At 41.1% G+C, this 18,369-nt stretch overlaps 1 long non-coding RNA gene across 5 annotated transcripts in view; it reads right to left on the bottom strand.

Annotated features, from left to right (window-relative positions):
- LOC115306962 overlaps positions 1 to 18,369 on the bottom strand; it is a 210,771-nt gene that overhangs the window by 17,403 nt on the left and 174,999 nt on the right. The window contains exon 5 of one of the 5 annotated variants that reach the window (XR_003915511.1): positions 1,727 to 1,796. The exons of the other annotated variants lie outside the window; for them this stretch is intronic. This is a non-coding gene — a long non-coding RNA (uncharacterized LOC115306962). Of the gene's footprint in view, positions 1 to 1,726; positions 1,797 to 18,369 lie in introns of those variants that run through there. 5 annotated transcript variants of the gene reach the window in all.

The raw sequence follows: 18,369 nt of genomic DNA, 5'->3' as shown, positions 1-18,369 counted from the left end.
GATCAAGTTTAATCTTCAATTCAGAGTGGAAAATCTAGTTGAAAGAGAACAAATGATACTTAAGAATATTTCCTTTAGGGGCTCCTGGATGGCTCAATCAGTTAAGCGGATGACCTCGCTCGGGTCATGATCTCTTGGTTTGTGGGTTTGAGCCCCACATCGGGCTCTGTGCTGACAGCTCAGAGCCTGGAGCCTGCTTCTGATTCTGTGTGTCCTCTCTCTGGCCCTCCCCTGCTCAGGCTTTATGTCTCTGCCTCTCAAATAAACAAACATTAAAAAAATTTAAAAAAGAATATTTCTTTTATTTACAATGGTGCCTCTTACAATTCGCTGGATCTCAGCCTTCTGTAACAATTTCATGAGAGTGTGGATGCTCTCCCTAAAAAGAGGTATATATGTTCACAGTCGTTGTGTGTGTATGCACTTTTTGGGGATTTCCAGACTCCTCAAAACCACGGCTAAAGATCTGTGCCCTGACAGTTGCAGGACCTGACAGGGATGGAGTGGGTAGAAATATCTCCTTGACTACACCACCTGGGTTGTGCAAATGCTCTAGTATAAGCAATTCTTTACACGCACAAAATGTGCCCCCAACAGAGGCTAGTTCTGATAAATGGAGACCCCAAATGATAAAGATATTCATGAAGAACACAGGTTACAACCTGACGCTTGCTGGACCCGTGAGTGGGAATGAGTCAGCGGCAGCATCTAAGGGAGTAGGGCATTGCGAGAATGAATGTCAACCCTGCAGCTGGGCCATACCTCTTGGTCATGACCTTGAGGCTCAAGGAATTGGCTCAGACAGTTCTGAACTGAGTAGCCATGTCACAGACAGCCCCCAGCCCGGCAGGATGCCTCTCTCTAACTGCCATCATGACACCGCCATCTGTACCAACTGAACTTCGGTTTCTCAAGACCAAATTCATCAGGCCCGAGACTCCCATTCTTACATAAGAATCACCTGTCGCTCAGGCAGAAGTTTCAGCACCTGGCTGAGCCAAGGGTAATCAAGATTTAATAGGAAGGGGCCTGAATAAATATCAACCAGACTTCCTCTCTGTGGGGCCGAGTTCTGAAAAATCTTCGTGCCCTCGCGTGCCCCTCATAAGAGACTGTCATTTTTCTCCTTCCAGTCTGCATCGCCACTGTCAGGGGAAGGGTGCTCTGAGAGCCACAGGCAATCTGTCTTCTTGGAGGTTCTGTTCAAGCTGTGACCTCGGTTCGCTTCAGCTTCTGTCTATCCTCACGAGTTTCAGCTCGCTCTCCTCATCAGCTAAATTAACCACAGAGCAGAGCCTTGACTCACATTACCGAAGCCTGGGAGGATCGGTACAAGCCCGGAGTTAGACATCGCTGTATCAAAGGCTGTGTGGGCCTAGGAAGAAGTACAGGGAGGGCCCTGTGTTTGTATAGCACCTGGGTAATCTAGAAGATTCCTGGAGCCTGAGACCTTGGAGGGGAGGTTCAAGTGTGTTGTCTGAGGGCAAAGAAAATGCGATTTGAAAGTGATACATGGAGTTGTTCAAGAAGCACTGGGATGGTAAGACTTACTTGACAATGGATAGGAGGGCAAGATATAGGGTGAATGGAGTCTCCACAAGTAAAAACAAAACAAACCGACAAACAGAAAAGCCCACAAAAATGCCAAGAAAATTACCTCTGTTTGGTGAGATTTGCAAATACCAAATCAGGGTTAAGAGACATCTGGGAAGGCTTGGATCTGTGACCTTGGGCAAATTGTTCCCTCCTCTGGGTTTCCACTTGTAGTAGGAGCAGAATGAAGGCTTCTTCCTGCACTACACGCCAGGATGGGAGGTACAAGAAAAGGCCTTTGAAGCCAATATAATTACCCCTCTGTCCAGGGAAATATAAACAACAATAACTCCAAGAGCCTTCAGCTCTGCTTCTGAATGAGTTCTTTGCCTCTGACTGAGAGGTATAGTAGTTCATTCCTTGGGGAAAAGTTGAATGTGGAATAGTGGACCATGCCCTTTTCACTCCGGTTTCATTATGTTATTCTGAATTATTACCGATACATAGAACACTCAGTATGAGTTAACAAGATTTTACTGAGTGTCCGCCATGTACCCAAGGCTGCTTGCAGTCGGTCTTCTGGGATAAAGAGAAAATGTGAGTCATGCTCAGTGTCTTCGAGTATCTTAACGTTTCCTCAGAGGTTTGCATGTGCCATGTTAAGTCCAGCAGAAAGCAAGCTATTATATTTGAAAAGTCTAATCTTTAACATAAATACTACCTCTCTCTATTGATACTAGCAACTGAGGTGGACTGGACTTCCTTGTTTTATGCTATTACTAGTGTGTCCTATTTATGTATTATTTATCTTGCTTATCCATGTCTATAAGAAGCTTCACTTTAGCATTGCTAGATCTTGCATTGGCTTGAATTCTGGTTGGATATCTCCAGTTAAAACACAAGAAGAAGTCCATCAAAAATTTTGCATTTTCAAGCAAATGCATGCTTATGCATTTTGGAGTCCCACTCAAGTGCAATCTATATAAGATGGAAGAAAACAAAATGAATCATTCTTGGGGGGTAAACTGCTCTAACTCCCCCGTATACACATTGGAGAATATTTTTTCACATCTGTTGAATGCGGATGGTGCCTCAGGTTAATTCCCAGCAATGGACTATTATCCTTTGATATGCACTTATCTTGCAGATAACAAGATGGTCAGTTATGTCATTTTCCCCAGGTTATTTTGTTTTCCTTTGAAGTTTCCTAAGACAAATTGGTAATCAATTTATTGTAAATGACAATTTTTGCATAAAAAAGTCTTGGGTGCAAAATAGAACTTCTCAGGGTCTATTTCAAATGAGGTCTTTCCAAACCAATCATTTTTGTCATGATCCAAAAGTACGCATCCTAGCTGTTCTGTACGAATAGGCTTGTGTGTGCCTTCACTTACATGTGTTTAAACATATAGTAAGAATGGGGCACCTGTGTGGCTCCAACGGTTAAGGCTCCTATCCTTCATTTCAGCTCAGGTTATGATCTCACTGTTTGTGAGTTCGAGTCCTGCGTTGGGCTCTGCACTGACAGCAAGGAGCCTGCTTGGGATTCTCTCTCTTCCATGTCCTCTGCCCCTCCCCCACTCATGTGTACGAGCGTGCGTACACATGCTCTCTTTCTCTCTCCCTCAAAATAAATAAACATTAAAAAATATAGCATGGTGTCCATTAATGGGATTTGCCAGTCACCATATATATTTCTAAGTGGTATATAAAATGATGCACAAAGAATTAAAGTGTGATATTCTTATTTGAGAAGTGATCTACTATATCATTACCATGTTTTTCTTTCTTTAAATTTTTTGTTAATGTTTTTTATTTATTTTTGAGAGGCAGAGAGAAATAGTGTGAGCAGGGGAGGGTCAGAGAGAGGGGGAGATACAGAATCTGAAGCAGGCTCCAGGCTCTGAGCTAGCTGTTAGCACAGACCCTGATGCGGGGCTCGAACCCACAAACCGTGAGATCGTGACCTGAGCCAAGCCGGATGCTTAACTGACTGAGCCACCCAGGCGCCCCTACCATGTTTTTCTTTCAATAACCCAAAGCACTATTTTGGAACTTCAGCTGTTCAGAATTGAGTTGATTATACTCTTTAGTTCATGAAATGTCAAAGCACCTTGATATCCATTGTTCTGGATATAGCAAATATTTAGGGTGTGAACTGTCCCAGTTTTTCCAGAACTGAAGAGGTTCTCAGGACATGGCACCTGCCATGGGAAAGCGCCAGCAAATGGGGTACAAGCTGACCATTCTGTGGGTGTTAGAATTCCCATTTGTAAATGGGGACACTGAGGCACAGTGCCGGAAAGTGCTTTGCACAGTTTACCCAGCAAACATCCTACTCTACATCTTCCTCTCACCTGGAATGGTAAGAAAACCAAGGTCACCTTTCACCTTTTTTGTGTGTTCCCATTCCCAAAGTCCTAGGCTGAAATACTGTGGATTTCCTACATTATTCAGGAATTGCCATTTGTGTTTTAAAGAACAGAATGACAAGGAGACAGAATTCTAAATAGCACAGCTCTTAAGAGCAGAGCAAATACTAGTGCAAATTCTGGCTACCCCTTAAACTTCCTCTTAAAACCACCATCTGGGGCACCTAGGTGGCTCCGTTGGTCAAGTGCCTGCTTCTGATTTCTGATTTTGGCTTGGGTCATGATCCCAGGGTTGTGAGATCAAGCCCCGCATCAGGCTCTGTGCAGTGTGTGGAGCCTGAGATTCCTTCTCTCCCTTTGCCCTTCTCCCCAAGTCATGCTCTCTCTCACTCTATAATAAAAAAATAAAAAATAAAAACTTAAAAGAAGACCACCAACTATCTCCAGTTTTGACTGGGCCATCTGTGTAATTTCATGAGACAAATCAACTTAAATGAACCCTAAGGAAAAACGACCAGGTGGCTAACTTTGTAACCATAACAGGGCACTAGCTAACACTTAGTGAGGGCTTACGGTGCCCTAGGCACTGTGCTTACCGCCCTACATGAATTCAGGCAGTTCAGCCTCACAATCATTCCATGCTGTAGTAGCGAATGTCCCCATTTCACAGATAAGAAAAATGAGTCTGAGAAAGGTTAAGTGACTCATCCAATGTTACATGCTGATACAGGTGGGAAGCTGGATTTAAACCCGGGCAGTCCGACCCCAGAACCCATGCTTTTAGCCATCCACTGTAGCGTTTTTAATAAAAAAGCTAGGCAACCCCATTGCCAATGTCCAATCACTCAGACAGCTCTTGGCTAGGGCAGACCTCGGACCAGCCGGGCCACACGTTCTGCAGACACGCAACCAATGTGTCCATATGAGGCTTTCTGATCATAGGTGTTGCGGGATCTAAAAGAAGAGATTTAAATCTGATGATTAATTCCAGAGTGAGAAAATTGTCCTTCGAAGCTGCTGTTACTCCTTCAGTACCTCTATTTCTCTTCTCTGAAAAATGTAAACAAACTGTCCTGGGCTTCTCTGAGAAATGAACTGGGTAAAATAATGAGAAAGCACTATGCAAACTGTAAAGTGCTGTCTACAATGATCCCATACGTTAAGAAGCTTCCAAAATAGCAATTTCTGCCAATGCCTTTGCAAAGCAAATGAGACACAGCTGCTAGAAGGCTCCATAAAGAGACAGAAATCCAGCTCTTTAAAACATTCAAGGGGTAGAACACACAGCGTAAAATTACCCCAAAGATGAATTTTACAAGAACCGCGGAAATGTCATCAAGTTTTTCCGTGGTTAATTCTAAAAGAGTACCAGCATCGCAAAGATCGAAAGAGCCAGTTCTTCCACAGAAACCTGGGGAAATACGTGGCTTTAGTGATGCTTGCACAATAGTTAGAAATATAAACTATACTCACATGAGCAGAAGTAAGGAAGCCAAGTTTACGGACTCTTTTCAATCTTTTCCAAGGCAAGGGGAAAAAGAGGAGGACTTGTTCTAAAACTAAAGGACGACTTAGGGAAAAAAAAAAAAAAGAAAAGAGGAAAATGAAATAAGGACAGTAACACAGGAAGAGGTGTTCATGGAATGCCTCGGAGCCATAGAGGGTGATACCACACTTGCCAAGGGGCAGCAACGGTTAAATGAGTTTGTTGAAAGAACTCTAATAAAATGAGCAGTCCCTGAAATCTCACAACAAGGCTGCGCAACTACCAGAAGGGTTGACAATGAATCTGGGGGGCTGCGATTTGGTGGAAGTTGCTCAGGGGTGGAGGACTCAGGGATGAGTCACAGAGTGCTGAGATGAATGAAGCAGGGCTGGGTCTCTGCCCTCTTCCTCTTTCTCTTCTGTGCTCTCTCTCTCTCTCTCTCTCTTTCTCGGGATTTCAGGCCTTCTGCAATCAGCCAAAAGGAGCAAAGAAGCTGGCCCTTGGACATGAGAAACTGCCAACAAGATTCACTTGCAGCACAACGTATAAAGGCGTACCCTGCATGCTCAAGTCCTGAGATGGAGCTGGGGAGGAGGGAAGACTTCGGGGGACCCTGTGCTCCCACAGCATCATCAGCACAGAGGCCTGTCTCCCGATGGAAGAGCCCTAGGTTATCAGAGAAGCAGGCTAAGCAGACTTGTTTAATTCTTTGGAGAAAAAGAAAGTCACAGTTCCTCTTGGTAATTTCTATCTTTCTCAGCCCTGTTAGCCATTTAGCCCTGTGCTCTCCTGTTCTAAGCTGGTCTTTGTAGACATGGCGAAACCTTTCTTTTCCTCCCGTTGAAAGCATGAATCCTTCATCTGGTTGCATGTAGTTATTCTCCTACAAAACTCATGATGGAAAACCAGGCCATTCTCCTGTCCCTTCCCAGAATGAATACTGCCCCACCTAAGTTATAGACAGCAAAAAAACAAAACAAAACAAAACATTTTGATGTTATGGCATCGGTTTTCAACTATTTTAGGTGACCATCTATACAGATGGAGCCGAGAGTTTACAGTGTCACATCCTTGGAAAAACACATTCTTCAAGGATTAAGAACTGGAGAGCTGACATTTCCAGAGTAACTTTTTTTTTTCTCCAAAATGCTAATATTGATTTCTGTTTTATTCTGCAATAAACTCAGGTGTAAAATATCATGTTGTATGTATCCATCATATAATGAATTTATTGAATTTATATAATATTCCTGAACTAAATATTATATTTGGAAGCTGTTCTCATTCATAAAAGGTGCTTCTTCATGTTGAAACAACTGATTACCATGAACAAAGGCATTGTTACATCTTTAGAATTCTCCAAAAAGTTGTTAAAACTAAGCTACCACCTTTGGTTTTCCTCTGCTGAAGTCTTTATTTTTTTAACCTTTATCTTGAGAGAGAGAGAGAGAAAGAGCAGGGGAAGGGCAGAGAGAGAGAGGGAGAGAGAAGAATCCCAAGCAGACTCCACACTGCCAGCGCAGAGCCCGATGTGGGGCTCGAACTCAAGACCCTCGAGATCATGACCTGAGTCAAAATCAACAGTCAGATGCTTAACTGTCTGAGCCACAAATGGCTCCTGAATAGAAAAATCTTAAAAATTAGGTTGGATTTTGTTTTTTGTTGTTGCTTTTTTGTTTTTTCATTTTGACATTCCCAAAGGAAGAGAGAAGGAAATGTTCTTTTCTTAATTAATTAATTAATTAATTATCAACCAAAGCAATGCCAAGTTTGAAACACAGCCAGGTTCTAAAGAAATGGTATTATAGCTTTTAGGAATGGGAAGACTTTTTTTTCTTATGAAACAGAAGGTGAGCTTTTCCTATTGTCTCCAATCTCTGTTAATACCAAAGTGTAAGCCATTTCTACATAGGGGTGCAGAAGCATAAAGAGGATCCCGTGATGGATAGCCAAGTATGCGGACTTCTTGATTCTGACCATGCCAGCAACATGCACTTGAATTTGAGTTGGATTTAGATGAGCAATTCAATAGTAAAAATAGTAGAAAGAAGACTAGGGACTTCGGAGTCCGATCACATCGTGATCTTGATGAGGATACTGCAGCTTATTAGACTCGTGGGCAGCTTATTAGATGGAGTGAGTGTTTTAATTTACTTAGGGATTTGCAGAGAGCCCGCCCATTATAGCACCTCATCAGGTCTCCCCAATTCTATTCCCTCATCTGCACAATTAAGTTCATACGACTTACTACTGTTCAGGTCTATCATAAAGACTCAATAAAATGTATAGATCACATGGTGACTATCGTGCCTTGAACGTAATGCTGAGTGATTGTTTCTTGTGACTTGGCCCTTATGTGATTCTGCTGTTAAATGCTGATCCCCAATAAAGTAACGTGACATTTTGCCACCCTCTCCCCCTGCCAAAAAATGCACAGCTAAGAACAGTCCCCTAATTTTGACAAATTTATTGTACCTTTCTTAAGGAACCACATCGCCTTATACCTAAGATATAATTTATTGGACTTCCCAAGAGCCATGTGCTATAATAAGCACATTACATGGAAAATCTCATTTTACTTCCCCTACAATCCTATGAGTTCAATACTACGGTCATTCTTCTTCTGCTTCAAACATACTTGGTTCACCCCAATAAGTATTTTTTAAACATGCTTTATTATCATTGCAAAACATTTATGCAATGCCTTCTGAACTGAGTTTTGTACATTTCAGTCAAGCAAAGCACGAAGATACAATTTCAATCCTCCAGACAGTGAATTTTTTTTAACCTAGAGAGGAAAAAATTTAAAGGACCTACTGTCTCTTTTGTTTACAATCATATATGTGCTTCCTATCTCTGATTATGTTTGTGATCTTATCTTAAATAAGAATGGTCAAAACTCCATTAATATCTGTTGAAGTACTGTCAGGGCACCTGGGTGGCTCAGTTAGTTGGGCGTCTGACTTTGGCTCTGGTCATGATCTCACAGTTTGTGGGTTCGAGCCCCGCATCAGGCTCTGTGCTGACAGCTCAGAGCCTGGAGCCTGCTTTGGATTCTGTGTCTCCCTCTCTCTCTCTCTGCCCCTCCCCCACTCATGCTCTGTTTCTCTCTGTCTCACTAATAAAGAAACATAAAAAATTAAAAATAAAAAAGAACTGTAGCCAATATCTTCAAAGTGCCAAATGACAACACTGACAACATGGTAAAGATCAGCCATTTTGTTGAAATGAAGAACAAGGGGGCGCCTGAATGGCTCAATAGGTTAAGCGTCTGACTTTGGCTCAGGTCATGATCTCACGATCCATGGGTTCGAGCCCCGTATCAGACTCTGTGCTGACAGCTCAGAGCCTGGAGCCTGTTTCAGATTCTGTGTCTCCCTCTCTCTCTCTGCCCCTCCCCTGCTCATGTGCTCTCTGTCTCTCTGTCTCCCTGTCTCTCTGTTTCTTTCTCTCTCTCTCTCTCCCTTTCAAAATAAATCAATAAACTTATAAAAACAACTACTTAAAAAGAAAAAACTGTGGAAGAATTCCCAAGGAAATTATTCCACCACACTTACCATCTAAAAAATATTATAGCCATTCATCCACACTGAACTTGCAAATGAAAATTTTCTATACAAATGCTCCTGATTTTGAATAAATTTGAAGGTTAATAGAGCAATGAAGAACGCCTGATTAATACTGAGACATTTACCAGGAAAAGAAGGGGCCCCAGTTGAAAAGCCATTACATCTCTATTTTAAAACCTCACTCAATTCAGTTCATTTAGGAAAACTCCTAAAAATGAAACATTTATTGCATACTTTTTATATTGTGTTTGGCTTTGCTTTATTTTTTGAATAAATATTTGTAGAGGCACATATTTGAGTCTTACTTTCTTTTGAATAATTTTTGATATTTTATGAGATAATGTTGGTTCTTACTCCTTGGAGAGAACTGAAGCAATCAAAAGAGATTTTGCACAGGGTCTCAACACTTCCTCTTCCTCCCCCACCAGCATTAGTACCCTAAACAGGCCTGTTCCCATGGATGAAAAGATCTGATTTCTCTGAAGCCAAATCTTTCGCTTGGATACTAGATGTTATCACCATTTGATGAGCCAACAACATTGTTTAAGGAATTCTTTCTATCTGTCCTGAAACATTAAACTGTCCTCTGTTGGATCATTTCTGTCAGTGCACAACCATATTGTTATTTCTCCCAACTCCAAATGCATACATCACCACTACCACCAAACCCTTAGCTTGACCTCACTTTTCCCACCTGTTTCGACTCCCTTTCTCTGCTTCCTTTTGCAGAACATCAAGAGTTGGCTTCCCTCACTATTTCCAATCCTCCTTCTCCGATTCTCTCTTAAGCTACTCAAACCAGGCTTTAACCATTACCACGGCACCAGATGTGTTCTCGCTAAGGTAACTGATGATCTCTAGTTGTGACACTCAATGGTAATTTTCCAGTCTTCACCTTAGTGACCAATCATCAGCATTTGACACTATTTTCACTTTGTTCTACTTAATACACTCCCTTCTCTTGGTTTTTAGGACATTACTCCCCCTATTTTCCCTCCTACTTTGATGGCCACTCCTTTTCCATCTCTCTTGTGGCTCCTTTTTTCTCTCTTAATGTTGGAGGTTCCCAGGGTAGAGTCCTTGCCTTTACTAATTTATCTCCACTCAATCACTGTTAATCTTTTTGCGCCTCAAGCTTTTAACACCAACATGTTGACAACTCCAACTGCAGTCCAGACAAACTCACTATATTCTCATAAGCCCCACATAGACATGATCCACAATGACTGTGACACTTCCAAACAGGTTTCTCATAGTCATGGCAAACTATGTCCAAAACCCAAATCCCAATATTCCCGACAGGCTTGCTCTTCTTGTAACCTTTTACAAGGTTTGATAGCAATTTCATTTTTATATATATACACACACACACATATATAATGTATTGTCAAATTGGTTTCCATACAACACCCAGTGCTCCTCCCAACAAGTGCCTTCCTCAATGCCCATCACCCACTTTCCCCTCTCCCCTACCCCCCATCAGCCCTCAGTTTGTTCTCAGTCTTTAAGAGTCTCTTGTGGTATGCTTCCCTCCCTCTCTGTAACTTTTTCCTCCCTTCCCTCTCCCATGCTCTTCTGTTCAGTTTCTTAAGATCCACATACGAGTGAAAACTTATGGTATCTGTCTTTCTCTGCCTGACTTATTTCACTTAGCATAATACCCTCCAGTTCCATCTATGTTGCCATGAATGGCCAGATTTCATTCTTTCTCAATACCATGTAGTATTCCATTGTATAGATAAACCACATTTTCTTGGTCCATTCATCACTTGATGGATATTTAGGCTCTTTTCATGATTTGGCTATTGTTGAAAGTGCCACTATGAACATTGGGTACATGTGCCCCCATGTATCAGCACTTCTGTATCCCTTGGGTAAATTTCTAGCAGTGCTATTGCTGGGTCACAAGGGAATTCTATTGTTAATTTTTTGAGGAACCTCCACCCTGTTCTCCAGAGCAGCAGCACCAGTTTACAATCCCACCAACAGTGTAGGAGGGTGCCTGTTTCTTCACATCCTTGCCGGCATCTATAGTCTCCTGATTTGTTTCTCAGGAACCTTGATTCCTTTTTCTCTAATATTCCACACCACTTTACTTTTTCAAATATAAATGCAGAATTGAACTACTCACCACTTTTACTGACCAACCCATGGCCCAAAGCCACATCATCTCTGCGTGGGTTCCTGGCACTGTCTCATAACTAGTCTCCTAGCATCTAGCCTTGCCTGACTCAGTCTATCCTAAATCCAACATTTAGACAGATCCTTCTTTGAAATCAAGGCCTTGCAGTGAGTGACTCCCATTTCACTCAGATTAAAGCACATCTTTTGCAGTGACCTACAAAGCCTTGGATGTGTGGTCTTGACTTGCCTGTTACCTCTCAGATCTACTGCTACTTTCCTTTCACATGTTTTGCTTCAGCCCCATTGGCCTTTTTGCTGTTCCGCATGTTAGGCATGCTCTGGCCTTTTGGCCTTGTTCTTTCTGCTTCTGACGCTCTTCCCCAAGTATATACATGCCTCTAGTCTTATCTGCTCCAGGTTTTGGCACAAATGGTACCCTTGTTTAAAATTGCAAGTGTACATACAACTCTCCCCCTGATAGCTAGTGAAGTTTTAAACCTCATTACCCTGCTTTCATTTCCTCTTTTCCATAGCATCCACTATCAGGAAGACTGATTGATTGATTGATGTATTGTGTTTACCATCTGTCTGTCTCTACTACAACATAGGCTCTACAAGGGCAAGAAGTTGTGCAGGTCTTGCCTTTTGCTAGGCATTTATTTTTTTAATTTTTTAATATTTTTAATGTTTATTTAATTTTGAAAGAGAGAGAGCAAGTCTGGGGTGGTGGAGGGGGCAATGAAAGAGGGAGACACAGAATCTGTAGCAGGCTTCAGGCTCTGAGCTGTCAGCACAGAGCCCAATGTGGGGCTCAAACTCACAGACTGTGAGATTGTGACCTGAGCCAAAGTTGGTTGCTTTACCCACTGAGCCACCCAAGCGCCCCTCTTAGGCGTTTAAATAGTGTTGGCATATAGTCAGTCAATGGGTGTTAACTTGCATTGAATTACATTGAATGAAACAGGCTTCCAGGAAAAGAACCTGAATTGATAACATCGTGCCAATCTGAAATAAGTACTCAACTTAAAATAGCATAATAGAGGATTATTGTCTAGAATCTAATTAGATCATAAAGCAAGAGGAGAGGACACTGGGATACAAGCTCCATTTGTTGAGAAAGAGAGTATGGAACCAAAAATAACAATATGGGAGAAAATAGAGACATATCTTCCCTCATTTGCTTGTAAAGATTCAGGTAATATATTTTCAGATGACTCAAGAAGTTTGGGAAAGACCACAATAGTATGTTCTACCACAGTCATAAACGAGCTGAAATTTTAACTTAAAAAAGCAAAAACAAAAACAGGGATGCCTAGGTGGCTCAATCAGTTAAGCATCCGACTCTTGATTTTGGCTCAGGTCATGATCTCACAGTTTGTGAGATCGAGCTCAGCATTAGGCTCTGTGCTGACAGCATGGAGCCTGCTTGGGACTCTCTCTCTCTCTCTCTCTCTCTCTCTCTCTCTCTCTCTCTCTCTCTCTCTGTCTCTCTCCCTCCCTCTCTCTTTTGGCCCCTCTCTTGCTGGTGCTTTCTCTTTCTCTGTCTCAAAATGGATTAAAAACAGAACTAAAAAAACCACACACAATTCTGGCTTTTTCTAGTATTTATTGGAGTTCTATACAGATACTCTGACCCATCAACGTCTGCCTGTGGTTTGTGTCATTGATGACTATCCAAGTCCCATTTCATTAAAGTAGTCTCAGAAAAGAGCAGTCGTCCATGGAATATTTATATTTACCAGTCTTGGTAATCTTACATTAGCACAGTGAGAGCATGTGGTCCCCCAACCTTCAGTATTAGCCTCATCTGGGAACTTGTTAGAATTGCAAATTTTGGAAACCCACCCCACCCCAGATCTACTTCATCAGAAACTTTGAGGGGAGTATCCAGGCATTTGTGGTTTAAAAAGTCCTCCAGGTGATCATCATGCCTACTCAAGCTTGAGAGCCACCAAAGAAACAAAATGAGAGAACTCATCAGAATTGTTCATTTACAAGTTTACAATGGCTTTCCTAGGAAGACAGCATTAGGGTGCAGATCTCCTTCATTGATAAATGCAGTAAATTCCCAGGTCATCCAGCACCCAAGAATGAGTCAGTCAACTTTTCTCTCACACTAACCTTTATGGAATACTCCTTCTGGGCTTTCTGCCTCAGATTAATGAGAAAGTAGTAGGCCACTCACATATTCCAGAAGCCTGATTTAACAGATTTCACAATGCTCTGAGCCACTAGATTCTTGGCTTTTCTTGTTAGGATTTATGAACCCAAGTTACACCAAACTGCTTCTCAACCTATCTTCAAGCTGACAATTCCATTTCAACATTAAGGATAATCCAAATGGAATGTGAATGGGGGGGAAGGGGGACCAGCTATAGAGGGTTGTAGGAATGTGTCCAAAAATGACATACCCATTAAAAATGTGGATCCACAAATAAATCATCAAGATTCCCTTTGCTCTGATTAGTCACACAAGGGCCATCGGTTTGTAACTTATTTATTTAAAGGATAAAACTCCACCTGGTCTATGACGTTCAACAGAAATATTGTGTAAGGCCCAATTTCCTGGAACTCTCACATTCCCATTGGTCTTTCAAAAGTAGACAGAAATCTCATTTTACAGAGGATGTAACAAGTTCAGTGACCTATCTAAGGCCACACTGTATGGACAAATCCTAGACTGAGTCTCAGATATCTTGGATTTTCTTACAACTGTCAATTCAATATGAGAACTATTTATGAAGTACCTCTCTGTGCCAGGACGCGGATTAGGAGATGGGGATATAAGAATTTCTGACACAGACCCTGCCCTTGAAGAGCTTGATGCAAATGACCCTGTCTCCCTGATTGTATAATACCTGCATTGGTAAGTTCTAGAAAAGCAAATGAAATAAATGGTAAAGATGTTGACTTCAGCACAAAAAAATCTGTAGAAGCAGCAAGGATTTCATCATGACCTTGCACTGACTACACAATACTCAATCTAGGCAGCATGAGACATCTTTGTGATGAAGAGTTTAAACATGCCTGGCCATGTCTTGTTAATATTTCATACCCAGAACAAAATATGGCAATACCACATGAAAAAAATGGTAAGCTTGCAGAAAGCCTGTGGAAACTGGAGCTCACAGTCAGAGAAGACTGAAAGCTATCTTTGAGCCAATCCTACTTTACAATTAAAAATATAACATAATGTTCAGATATTCCAGACAAAGACATATTAGAGCTGGTAGGCACTCTTTCTATTATTCTCTACATTATCTGAGTATAAGGTTAAGTTTAGTGGAGGGGGGCATATGGGGGAACATCGATACTTGCAAAACATTAGCACCTGTGCTTTGATAAATAAATGTTCAGGTTAAGTCAGTACACTTACATGATTTGGAGACCTAAAATCAGACTTCCACTTTAACCACTTACTGTGTTTGCAACTACAGGTAAGGTTTAAGGATGGAAAAAAAAAAAAAAAAACCAGATTTGGGGATGGGTCGGAAGTGGAAGAAATAAGAGGGCCTCAGACAGGATTCTTTGAGAAAGCTAATGATTTTTATAAAGTGTAAGAAGCTATATAAACATGTGGCCATATTTATCCATTCAGGTGACACTTTACGTAAGGATCTATAATGAATTTTGGGTGGCATTATGTCCTGGGGATGCCCAAGTGAATGTAACAAGGTGTTGGTGTTTTTTATTCTATTATTAGAATATCTGGGGAATGCCCTCAGAACAGTAACCTCGAATGACTTGATGTATGGAAAAACTGGACTTAAGGGAGCTTTTTAAATGAGTTTGCTTGATTAGAAAACTGCAACGACTAAGGGGTAAGCTTTAATAACTTTTTAAAAAGTTTACTATGTCATTAAGATGAACTTGGGTCAGCCAACATGGAAGCAAGAAAAGAACAGTTAGCTCACCCCCCCAAGGTATAGCAGGAGAAAACACGGTTTGGGGAAAGGATTAGGAAGGAAGAACTTTTTAAAAAAAAACAGTAGAGCCAGTGACTGAATCCCTCTGCTGCTCTGCCCCAGACATTTTGAAAGCGATTAGCTAATTCTCTGTCAATGGGTTCAAAGAAAGAACTAAACATGGGGTGCTAGCATAGTCATTTTTTTGAAGTTCCACTTCTAGAATTCTGTGAATGGTAACTAGGTGGATTAAAAGTCTGTTTTCCTCTTTATCCCTTATTTGGCTGATATGTCTTGTTCCAGATTTGGAAACTCATAGACATTGCTATGAAATGTATCATAGACCATGACTCACTATGAAAAGGACAAGTGTGTAAATTGCCTTACCAGTGAAAAATCCTCTGCCTGTCCTCCCCTTCTTTTTTGGAACAAAAAATTCATTTTTTTTTCTCTGATTCATATCCTGAGGAAATCAAATCACAAGATGGCTGTGTCCAATAAAAAATATCCCTAACCCACTACACTTTGAGAATGTAAGCTCTTTTTTTAATCCAGATGTTCATGATCTTTCCAAGAAAGCCTTTTTTATTCTCCAGAAGAATTTGGTGCCACTTAAGATAGCCAAAAGAGGGGGCACCTGGGTGACTCAATCTGTTAAGCGTCTGGCTTCGGCTCAGGTCATGATCTCACGGTTAAAGGGTTTGAGTCCCGCATCAAGCTCTGTGCTGACAGCTCAGAGCCTGGAGCCTGCTTCAGATTCTGTGTCTCTCCCTCTCTCTGACCCTCCCTTGCTCACACTGTCTCTCTCTGTCTCTCAAAAATTTAAAAAAAACATAAAAAAGTTTAAAAAAAAGATAGCTAAAAGAGTCGGAATGTCATTCATACATGAAAGTTACATGTTAAGTTCCTTGAGCCTGTAACAGGTCTATAGAGTGTGTCTGCCAATGCAACCCCCTGGCACTTTTGTAAAGTAATAGTTGTAAAGTTGTAAAGTAATAGTTGGCATTAATTAAATTCTTTTTTTATTTAAGAAATTTTTTTTAATGTTTATTTTTGAGACAGAGAGAGACAGAGCACTAGCGAGGGAGGGGTAGAGAGAGAGGGCAATACAGAATCTGAAACAGGCTCCAGGCTCTGAGCTGTCAGCACAGAGCCTGATGCGGGGCTCAAACCCACAAACTGTGAGACCATGACCTGAGCCGAACTCAGACACTTAACCAATTGAGCCACCCAGGCTCCCTGGCATTAATTAAATTCTTACTAGGTACGAGTTATCATTCTAGATTTTATATGCATTATTTCATTGAATCCATTTAATTCAAACTACTCCGTGAGATAAATATTGTTATGTCTATTCACAGATGAGGGAAATGAGTCTCAAAGACGTTAACTAACTTGCTTAAGATGACAGAGCAAGTCAGACACAGAGCTCATATTCAAAGCCAGAGCTGTAGGACACCAGACCTTACACTGTTGACTATTATCCTTATCTGATCTTTGAAAAAGTATAATATCCGGGTGCCTGGGCGGCTCAGTCAGTTGAGTGTCAGACTCTGGATTTTGGTTCAGGTCGTGATCTCGTGGCCTGTGAATTCAAGCCCTAGGTTGGTCTCCACACTGCCAGTGCAGAGCCTGCTTAGGATTCAATCTCCCTCTCTCTCTGTCTCCTCCCCACTCTCTCTCCCCCTTAAAATAAATAAACTTAAAAAAATTTTTAAATAATATCTCTATTATGTATAAGAAAATGGAATCTCAGAGAAGATAAATAACCTGATCAAGAACATGCAGATTATTCATGCTTCTTTGGTCTGAGATTTGAACTCAGGTCAGCTGGACTCCAACATTCACATTCTAGACATATGATATTAAACCCAAAAGATGAGTAGATAGTCTCACGCACATTCACCCCATGTAAGGTATTCTTAAGTTAACTCGAATAAATAAATGTTAACTCGGTACAGAGCACTGCATGTGAGATTTGAAGACAAAATAAAAGATTTAAATATACTGTCCCTAAGCCCAATAAACTTTAAATTCTTGTTGGCACATGAATGGAATGAGGTCAGTTGCAAACCACTGTGTCATCATAGGTAAAATGATATCCTGTGAATGGAATAAATCCTGAAGAGATGCAGGGGAAAATAGTGATAAGAAAGTTGATGTAAAAACACTTCTGAGAGGGGGTGCCTGGGTGGCTCAGTCGGTTAAGCCTCCGGCTTCGGCTCAGGTCAGATCTCACGTTTGTGGGTTCGAGCCCCGCGTCAGGCTCTGTGCAGACAGCTAGCTCGGAGCCTGGAGCTTGCTTTCGGTTCTGTGTCTCCTTCTCTCTCTGCCCCTCCCCCTCTCATGTTCTGTCTCTCTGTATCAAAAATAAATAAAACATTAAAAAAAACGCTTCTGAGAGGAGGAATAAAATAAAATATATGTTGCATGGCCTTGATCCCACTGTCTAGTATCTTTCTCACTCTTTTGTGGGATGCTTTGGAAACCCGAGGGAAAGAAAACACAATCTTAGCACTTTTTAGAAACAGTCTATTAAAGATACGGCTCACAGTCATAGAGCAATGGAAAGGCTGGAGAAGAGGAAAGGAATTTTCTGTGATTATGGCTAAAACTACTGGCTATTACTCTGTCTCTTGGTGTGTAGGTTTCCATCAGGTCCTATCAAATACAAACTATAATAGATATAAAATCACACACAGACTCATTTTTTATAAAGAAAAGAAAAAGGACAGAGGGGAGGGAGAAGAAGTGTCAACTTCAACATTTTCAAGGGATTTTCCATGAGATCTATCCAGCTAATGGAAAAAAAGAAAAACTGAATTTTTTCTGAATTAATTTTTGAAATGGAGTTTCTTGGATGAATGAATGGACTAGAAGTTTGATTGCTTATTTCAACTTCCTTCTTGCAAACCCCTAATTTAAAAAAGAATGGGATATTTAAAAGAACCTTTGGGGTGGTACACATGTATTCTCTATTTACATGGTATATCTAAGTTGTGTTCAATTTTTCTTCAATCTAAAGCATAGACTTCAGCCTTTAATAGAAGTAACTACTGAAGCTTCTCTAAGAACAACATTCATTACCGGAACTGTATTGTGGAGGCACAAGAGGTAGTCAAGATGCCAATGGGCATTATTCAATAAAACAATCTGATAGTCAAACCACTCTTGGAAAGTGGAGTTCAAATTTTGCAGCCTTAGAAATGTTAATGTGCATTTTGTATCTCCAGCAGGGACATATTCAGAATTTCTCAACTTGTTTGTTTGACCTCAGGCTACTCTGTTATTCTATGGAACTTGTGTTAGTATCTCACAAACCTGATGTTCCAAGAAAGGAGCCATGTTCTCCTCCCTCAAATAAGTTTTAGAAAGGCAGC

This window comes from Suricata suricatta, chromosome 11, assembly GCF_006229205.1.
Source record: "Suricata suricatta isolate VVHF042 chromosome 11, meerkat_22Aug2017_6uvM2_HiC, whole genome shotgun sequence".
NCBI classification, from domain to species: domain Eukaryota; kingdom Metazoa; phylum Chordata; class Mammalia; order Carnivora; family Herpestidae; genus Suricata; species Suricata suricatta.
The sequence above is the reverse complement of the archived record's forward strand: the minus strand, read 5'-3'. Positions and strand labels throughout refer to the sequence as shown.